Below are 10,087 nucleotides of genomic sequence, written 5' to 3'. Positions count from 1 at the left end.
TCTCTCTCTCTCTCTCTCTCTCTCTCACACACACACACACACACACACACACACACACACTGACAGCAATTTAAAAATTTATTTAGTAATAAGTCACCAAAAGCTAAAATTCAGTTCATAACTGATTTTGTCCAATAGATATATCCCACACTCTTTTCCCATCTTACTAATATTAAATTTATGTCATTATCCATAGAAGTTCCTTTAATTTTGTATTTAGTCACTAAAAATAAAGGTACTCATTACTTAAAGCTTTCTTCCAGCTATTTGGATGGGGAAAATTTACACAAATAAGGAGGCATTTAAATGATTTTAAAAACCCAAAGCCTTATTAAGTAACCATACTGTTTTCTAGCCCTTTCCTGAAAGAACCCTATTAAAACCTAAGAGAAACCCCATTAGCCTAGCTACAGGCATACACACACACACACACACACGCACGCACTCACACACATATATATATACATATCTATACACACATATATGTGTATGTATAGAAAATCCTGTTATAGTAAGTATGTGTGTATGAAATATCCCTTTAAAGTTTATAGTTTCAGATATTAACTACTTTATTAAAATATCAGACTCTACCAAAATCTTAATAAATTATTTCTTTAAAAGTTTTAATCAATTCTGGGTAGTAAGACTTACTTGGGAATGACAATCACACAGATTTCCTTATTGCCCACCGAGGAGGTAATGAATGATTCTCTAGCTACATCAACTAGTGGATGGACTGAGAAAACACATACTACTTTCCTACAGAATACTAAGGGATGACATACCAGAAAACCTTGAAAAAAAAATAATAGCTCTTGATGGATAGTTTCATACTGGTGCAATCTAAACAGGAAAAATGAATCTGTTAAATTTCATGATTTTTTTTCACATTTGCTGTAGCATAACATATAGCTTTTCATAAGTATGGAATATACAGATCATAAGTGTTCAGCTTGATAAACGTTCACAAATATAATACTCTCATGCAACAAGCAACTAGAACCCCAGTACCAGAACCCCAGAAGATCTCTCCTTCCTGTCCTCAAAGTTAATCATTATCTTGAATTTTAACATGGTAAATTAGTTTTGCCAGTTTTTTTTTTCACTTTTTGTATATAACATTTTATGGCATGTATATTTTTATGCCCAACTTGTTTTAGCTCAACATTATGTTTTGGAGATCCAACCACACAATAACAGAAACATGTAGTTCATCTATTATTAATTTATATAGTATTCCAATGTATGAAAATACTACAATTGATTGTTTTACTGATGAATAGTTGGGCTGTTTCCAGATTGAGGTTATGTTGAAGAGTATGGCTATTAACTTTGTTGTAACATGTCTTCTGTAGGTATTTCTGTTAGATATAGTCCTAGAGTAGACTTTCTGAGTCATAGGATACACCGTACCTTATTCATGTAGTAGACGTTGTCAAACAAGTTTCCAAAGTGATTTTCCAATTTATATTCCCACCAGCACTACCACATAGATTTTTAAAGGCCACATGCAGTGGAATAGGTTATAGAAGGAAAAGAAGGAAGATGGGAAAAAGGGGCGCTTGATGGGAAAAAAGAAGAAATAGTTGTTTACTGAGACAGGTACCATGTTAAGAGCTCTACATTTATGATCTCATTTAATCCTCATAGAAACCTTTTGAAACAGAAACTATTATAATCCCCATTTTACAAATAAAGTGACAGAGAAGTTAAGCAACTTGCTCAAAGTTACACAACTAGTATGTAACAGGTCTGATATTTGAATCCAGACTATCTGACTCTAAAGTTTAGGCTCTCAAACCACTTTACTATAAGAACATGATGACAAAATGTTAGAAAATGTTTTGTCTGTGACATCCATGCTTCATAGGGTTCCCCATCAACATTAACCATGACATAAATAATTAGGTATCATTTCACCCTCCCTATCCAACAGAACAGTACACATAGATGAAACTGTTTAATCTCATCTTCAGATAGATTGAATAAGCTTATCTGTGTTCCATCCTTGAAGAAGTCAAAACTTAGACCACATTTGTACTTCCTTTGCAGCGAGTCTCACACTGTCAATTTGCAAGGGTAACCATTGTTAGATTTGGATTCAACTGATTCATAATAAGAACAATCATTACTGGGTATTCAGGGTGAGACCTAGGCTTCAGTAGCTAGGTCTTAGGAACAAGGACAAATACATATTATTCTCTGAGGTGTAAAAACACATAGGATTTGGAGCCTATAGAACACTTAGATGCTTCACTAACCATCCCATACAATGCAGCCTTTTTTTCTTTTTGGAATATCTTTAACCAAACCAATCCTTTACATTAAGAGATATCTGGCTCACACTAGACAATGGAGCTAATAGGGATTTTTTTTTGAACAAACAAATTAAGAATTTTTTCTCCCAGGACTGTACATCATTATTCACTCTATTACTCTGAAACTTTGATTATGTAGCTACTAGAAGTACCTTTTAAATTGTTAGTAACAAAAAGAGAGTCAAATATAGGGGGGTAAGTGAAGGGTAAAGTGAGTAAAGGGGATCAATTATATGGTAACTGAAGGAAACTGGAATTCTGGCAGTAAACAATAGAATACACAGATGTCAAATTATAATGTACACCTTGAAATTATATAGTTGTATTAACCAATGTTACCAAAAAAATTAATAAAAAAGTCATCAACTATGAAAATAAAATTTTAATAAATAAATAAATAAATAGTGACAATAAACAAACATTATAATTTGAACTAGTTATCTTAAAGTATTATAGCGATGCATTAAGGGAGAGAAATGTTTAGCCTTCTCCCTTGATACACTGGTATTTCTCTTTTTAAAAACATTTTGTAAGGCATGCATAATACTAGTTTGCATTTGCAGTAATAAAGTACATCAGAACTATGTGCTATAACTCTTAAACATCAGGCTCTTCAGAGGTCCAAGTGCCTAATCTTTTGCTTTTTCACCTATGGAAATTATTCATTTCATATGATCTACAGAACAATTACTCTTGTTAATTTTTTACATAAAATAAAGTATTAAAATATCATTTCATTATGGAACTTAACAGAAATTCACCTACTAATGTCCTTTGAGAAGATAAAATCAATTAAAGAATAGTTATATTAATACTATCTATGTTTACATGCAGGAATTGTCAATATCTTATTGTAATTAATAAAGATTAAATTGAGGGAACTGGAAAAGGAAGTATTATGAACAAAATCAATGATATGTATAAAGTATAGCATTTATTTTTTTCTTATTTGGCTGAAGTCCGTGAATGTAAAAGTGATGTGCATTAGAAAGTTTAATATGTAAAAACCATAATAGATTCTTTCCTCCTTCACCATGCACAATGATGTTTTAGCTTCTTTTGACAAAACCAACTGCTGGAGAGTTCTCTGAGACCTTCTTCATCTATGCATTTTCTTTTATTGCTGAATTGATATTAGCAACTAATTTGTGTGTGTTTTATTACTTTCAAACAATACTGTAACTAACAACAATAATGAGTAATGATATCGGCTAACTTTTGTTTGAGTAGCCATCATTCATGCACTTTACGAATGTTGTTTTCAATCCTCACAAGTCTACCGAATATGTACTATTATCCTCATTTTTACATATGAATAAACAGGCACAGAGAAGTGAAATAATTTGTCTAAGGTCATATGACTGGAAGATTCAGGGGCTGATACCCAAACCTGCTTCTGTTAACAACATTTGAACTTTCCCCAGTGATCATACTATGGTGCTTCTCCTTCCCACCTCAGCGTTTGTTGATTATTCCGTAACTTCTTTCTCTCCTCTCAGCATCTCTCCCTTTTGCTGCTTAGTTTTTATTTTTCTTCTTCCTTTCCCCCATATCATGCCTAACCCAAAAAAGATTGTTTATCCTTTCTTAGCAGTATCCCCTTCTTCTATCCCTCCCCTCTCAGTCAGTCTCTTCTTGAAATACAAAGGGTAAGTAGTATTCATCACCAGCCTGAACAGATGACAGCTTAACACTTACCAGGTGAGCTGATTCAGTGTATGACTCAATTGGGTTATTTCCATGGGCTTCCTACAATCAGAGATCAGTTTATGAAACCAGTACCAAGATATCTACCAATACCTATGGTCAGGAAGGCTTATAATTAAAATGGAGTTCAGCTCTATAATCAGTATTCTTATAGTTATTAACATCGGTGGGGTGCAGTAACTAGTCACTGGTGGTTAGGATTTTAGGCTTCCCATGATCCTGTATTATTGGGATACTGTTGTTTCCAGGTTTAGGGGTGGTGATACACTTGTCTTGTAATTGCACAATGCCAGCTAATGTCGCAGTGTGGGTTTATAGACTGACTCATTTGTTTAGATATTTTGTGTCTGGATATGATTAAAACTTACTGAGAAATATTATTGAAAATGCAGAAAAATTAAAACACAACCTCTTGCATAATACTCTTCCATTAAATCATTTTACCAATTTGAGTTGCTCATTCTAATAGATATGCCAAGTGAGATAGGTCCTGTGTATTAGTCTCATTTTTCGAAATAATTAAGAGAAAAAACACACTGTTGTTTCATAATTCCTTGATGCAAAAAAAATCTGTGGAGCTAGAAAAATAGCAACATTATCCCATATGGGTACTAAACTCTATTACCTATTCTGACTAGAATGTTCTCTAAGAAATAGAAAAAATATCTATATTGATATCTAGTTTATTGAACAGTAATGGGTATACATGTAACTTTTATACTGATTATTTCCATTTCCTGGACCTTAAAAACACCTCAGGAGTAAAACTGTCACTAATTGCAGATGACATGATAGTACATTTAAAAAAAAATTTAAGGACTCCACCAAAAAATTGTTAGAACTAATAAACAAACTTAGAAAAGTTGCAGAATATAAAATCAATATACAAAACTTTGTTGCATTTCTACACTCTAGTAGTGAACTCTGAGAAAGAAAATTTAAAGAGATATTTATAATTGCATCAAAAAGAATAAAATACCTAGAAATAAATTTAATCAAGAGGGTGAAAGACACATACACTGAAAATTATAAGACATTGATGAAAGAAATTAAAGAGGACACACATAAATAAAAAGATATTTTGTGCTTATAAATTAAAAGAATAAATATTATTAAAATGTCCATACTACCCAAAACAATCTACGGTTTCAATGCAATGCCTTTCAAAATACCAGTGGCATTTTTCGCATAACCAGAACAAATAATCCTAAAATTTCCATGGAAAAATAAAAGACCTCAAATAGCCACAACAATCTTGATAAAGAGCAATGCTGGTGGTATCACACTACCTGATATCAAATTATACTGCAAAGCTCTATAATCAAAAGAGTATGGTATCGACATAAAAAAGGACACATAGATCAGTGAAACAGAATAGAGAGACTGGAAATAAACCCACATTTATATGGTTAATTAATTTATGATGAAGGAGCCAAGAATATACAATGAGGGAAGGAAAGCTTCTTCAATAAACAGTGTTGGGAAAATTGGACAAGCACATGCAAAAGAATGAAACTGGACCACTGTCTTATACTATATACAAAAATTAAGTCAAAAAGGATTAAAGACTTGAATGTAAGATCTGAAACCATAAAACTCCTAGAAGAAAACATAAGCAGTAAGCATCTTGACATTGGTCTTTGCTGTGATTTTTTAGATCTGACACTGAAAACAAAGGAAACAAAAGCAAAAATAAAGTGAAACTGCATTAGGTAAAAAAGTTCCTGCACAGCAAAGGAAAAAATCGGTAAGACAAAAAGACAATCTACTGAATGAGAGAAAATATTTGTAAATTACATATCTCACAAGGAGTTAATATCCAAAATATATAAAGAACACACATAACTCAATAGCAAAACAAACAAACAAACAAACAAACAAACAAACAAAAAAACAAAACACACACACAGAGAAAATTTAATTGAAAAATGAGCAGAAGATTTAAATACACTTTAATGTTTTGGAGGTTTCTCAAAACATTAAGAATAAAATTACTATATCACCCAACAATTCCACTCCTGGGTAATTATTTTAAGAAAAAAAAAACACTAACTCAAAAAAAGATATGAACCTCTATGTTCATTACAGCATTATTTATAATAGTCAAGATATGGAAGCAACTTAAGTATCTATCAATGGATGAATGGATAAAAAAGATATGGTAGATAGCCTACTGATTGGCAGAAGCTATTCACCAATGATACAACTGATAAGGGGTTAATATCCAACATTTATGTAGAATTCACACAACTCACCATCAAAAAACAAACAATCCTATTTAAAAATAGGCAGAAGACCTAAACAGACATTTCTCCAAAGAGGACATACAGATGGCCAATAGACATGAAAAGATGCTCAATGTCACTAATCATCAGAGAAATGCAAATTTAACCACAATAAGACACCATCTCACACTTGTCAGAATGGCCGTCATCAATAAATCAACAAGTGTGATGAAGATGTGGAGAAAAACGGACCCTCCTGGACTGTTAGTGGGATTGCAAATTGGTACAGCCACTATGGAAAACGGATTGGTGGTTCCTCAAAAAATAGAACTATCATATGAACAAGCAATTCCATTCCTGGCTATTTGTTTGAAGAAATCCAAAACACTAACTCAAAAAAATATATATGCACCCCTATGGTCATTACTGCATTATTTATAATAGCCAAGATATGGAAGCAACTGAAGTGCCCATTAATAGACAATTGGATAAAGAAGAGGTGGTACATACAGACAATGGAGTATTACTCGGCCATTAAAAAAGAATGAAATCTTACCATTTTCAATGACATGGATGAACCTAGAGGGTGTTATGTAAATGAAATAAGTCAGAAAGAGAAAGATGAACTCCGTATTATTTCACTTATATGCGGAATCTAAAGAACAAAATAAACAAAACAGAAATAGACATAAATACTGAGAACTGATAGTTATCAGATGGGAGGGGATTTGGGGGGCTTGGTGAAAAAGGTGAGGGGATTAAGAAGTACAAATAGGTAGTTACAAAATAGTCAAGGGGATGTAAAGGACAGCATAGGGAATATAGTCAATAATGTGGTAATAACTATGTATAGTGCCAGGTAGATGCTAAACCAATCAGAGGGCTCACAATATAAATTATATAAATGTCTAACCTCTGTGCTGTACATATAATATTGAATGTCAGCTATAATTGAAAAAAAAAGGAAAAGAAAGAAAGGTAAAGAAAGATGTGGTAGATATATACAATTCAGCCATAATAAAGAATAAAATCTTGCCATTTGCAACAAAATGGGTGGATCCAGAGGATATTATGCTAAGTGAAATAAGTCAGACAGAGAAAGACAAACACCATATGACTTTACTTATATGTAGAATCTAAACAACAAAAATAAAATGGTCATAGATGTAGAGATTGGTGGTTACCAAAGGTGGGGGGTGGTACAATGGTTAAAGAAGGTCAAAAGTACAAATGTCCATTTGTGAAATGAATAGTCATGGGAAAGTAATGTACAGAATGCTAAGTATAGTTAATAATATTGTATATAATATTTGACAGTTACTAAGGGAGTAGATCTTTAAATGTTCTCCTCACAAAACAATTTTTTTGTAACTGTATGGTGACAGATGTTAACTAGACTTATTGTGGTGGTGATCATTTCACAAAATATACAAATATTGGATCATTATGTAGTACATCTATATGTAATACAATGTTATATGTTAATCATAGCTTGATTTTTTTTTAAAGTGAAAAACATAAGAAAAACAAAACAAAACAATACCTCAAGTATATCCCATAGCTTTTGGTCACTTTTAGGTATTACAATGGCCAACCCATTTTAAAATTTCAATTCATTGCCAATTTACTGTTGATATTTTCTCTCTCTCTAGTAACAGCCAGACTTCAACTGGAGGGACTTAAAGTAATGAGAAAATACGACTTGCTCTTTTATTCCTCCCCTCTTTTTCAGAGGCCCTTTCTCCTCTGCAGAGTTGGAGATGGAAAAAGCTACTGGTCTAATCTTCATTCAGTTGTCACTGCTTCCCTGATTATGAATGACTGGTCATCGATGACCTCTACAAGCCAGGTATCCTTGTAATGAATGTACGTGAGGCTGTCTGGAACTGTATGTGTATTTGGCTCCTTCTTGCACTGTTCTCTGACATCCCGTTACAACCTCTTCCAAGCCCACCTAAGTAGTATACTTCAGAGCCTTTGGTTGCTGGGAACACCTTCATCTACTGGAAGCTTCAGGTAGCCTATTGGCAAGGTGACTCAAACCTGGCTGCCTTTGGTGCTATCTATTTGATTAATGGGAAATACATGCATACTTTCTTTCCCAAATTGGGAGTTCAGGCTGTTCCACTGACATCTCTTCTCTTTGCCTTGTCATCTTTCTTCTTCTACGTTTTTCTGCTGCTCAGAAAATCATAGGGGACAGATCAGATGGTCTACTAGATAAGCAAGCATTAAAACCAAAAAACGACGTGACAGTGTCCACTTTTGCTCAGCCCTGCAATTTCCGGCAAACAGATACCTTGGAGTTCTTTCCACCCTTACATGGTGTTGAAGCATCTCTCCTCTTCCCCTTTAAGAAAAAAAAAACAGGAAAATTATAACACTTTGCACATATAACATTTTATACTTCATGCATATAACTTTTTACATATAACTTCTCCTATGCTCCTCCTAACAACACTATGAAATAGGTAGCAAACGTATAAGGGCAAAACAAGCAGTCCTGGACCATGTAATAAGACTGAGTAATGACCAAAGTAGCATTCATTTTTTATTTCTTTGGCTGTCATCAGAATCAGATTTATTATAATATTTGTGCTATTTCTCGTGGTTTGAAAACCCAGATTCACATTAATTTACATAGTTGAGAGTACTACAAATTGGCATAAATTTCTGGAGGGCGTGTTGGCAACATGTATCAAAAAGTTGAAGAATGGTTATACCTTTTGATGTGATACTTCTTAATTCTGGTAATTAGTCTAAGGAAACAGATGTGAACAAAAATTTAGCACCATTGAGAAAAACTAATATCACTCTGAGTAAACATTTTGTGAATGTTTAAGCAATTTGTGTATTGTTCAACCAACAAAATTTCTGTTGTAGAATAATAATATACAAAAATGTAAATATATACACAAATAACTTGAAAAAAGACTGGAAAAAATTACTCCAAAATATTCAGGGTGGTTTTCTTCAGGTGGCATGATTAATAATTTATATTTCCAATTACTATGTATATTTTTTATAATCTGAGAAAAACTGTACTTTCCGAGTTTATTTTTTCAAATATATCTTTGATTTAATCTTATCTCTTCTTTAGGGACATAAATGAAAGGAGACAGAGAAATGAAAGTGAAGATAAATTTAAAGCAATTGAGGAACATATCAGTAGGTATTTTTGGACTATGCCACAGTATCCAAAGCCCATTCTCAGAGTAATCCTGTAAATCCTTCCCTTATTCTAACACTCTTTGCCCCATTCCCATGTAAATAACACCAGAAAAAAATAACAGAAAAACACAGCAAAAAAAGAGAAGGTTCAATTTAGATGGTTCTCTGCTTTCTGATGTCCCAGGGAGGAAAGAGAATGATATTTCTAGCTCTCAGCAAGGGAATCTCTTTGAATTCTAGTCTAAATTTCTATTCTTCTGCTTCCTGACTTTAAAGTAGTTCTAAAATTTAAGACAGAAAATGAAATCAATGAAATCTAGAAACTTCGAGTGTTTATTATACTTCCTCTCAATGTTGTAGTAATTGGGAGTATTATGAAACAGGACAACTAACCACAAACAGGCAGTTACTTGCTGGGTAACTTTCTGCTGACATCATTCAAGGTAATACCTGGGTAGCAGAGGGGAGGATGATTCTTTTCTGAACTCCATGCCCTATGGCCCACAGTCTCCTCTTTCCTTTTCCTTCACCTCCTTCCTCTGCACTATGTCTACTGCTCACACATGCTCAGCCAGTTGGAGTGCAAAACTACTTACATAGCATGACGATTTCAAGGTATAAACTATATGCTGACTAGGTAAGTTCCAGGTACACAGGCTTGTTATT

Source organism: Rousettus aegyptiacus, unplaced genomic scaffold (assembly GCF_014176215.1).
Source record: "Rousettus aegyptiacus isolate mRouAeg1 unplaced genomic scaffold, mRouAeg1.p scaffold_m13_p_9, whole genome shotgun sequence".
NCBI lineage: Eukaryota > Metazoa > Chordata > Mammalia > Chiroptera > Pteropodidae > Rousettus > Rousettus aegyptiacus.
This window is presented reverse-complemented; position numbering follows the sequence as displayed.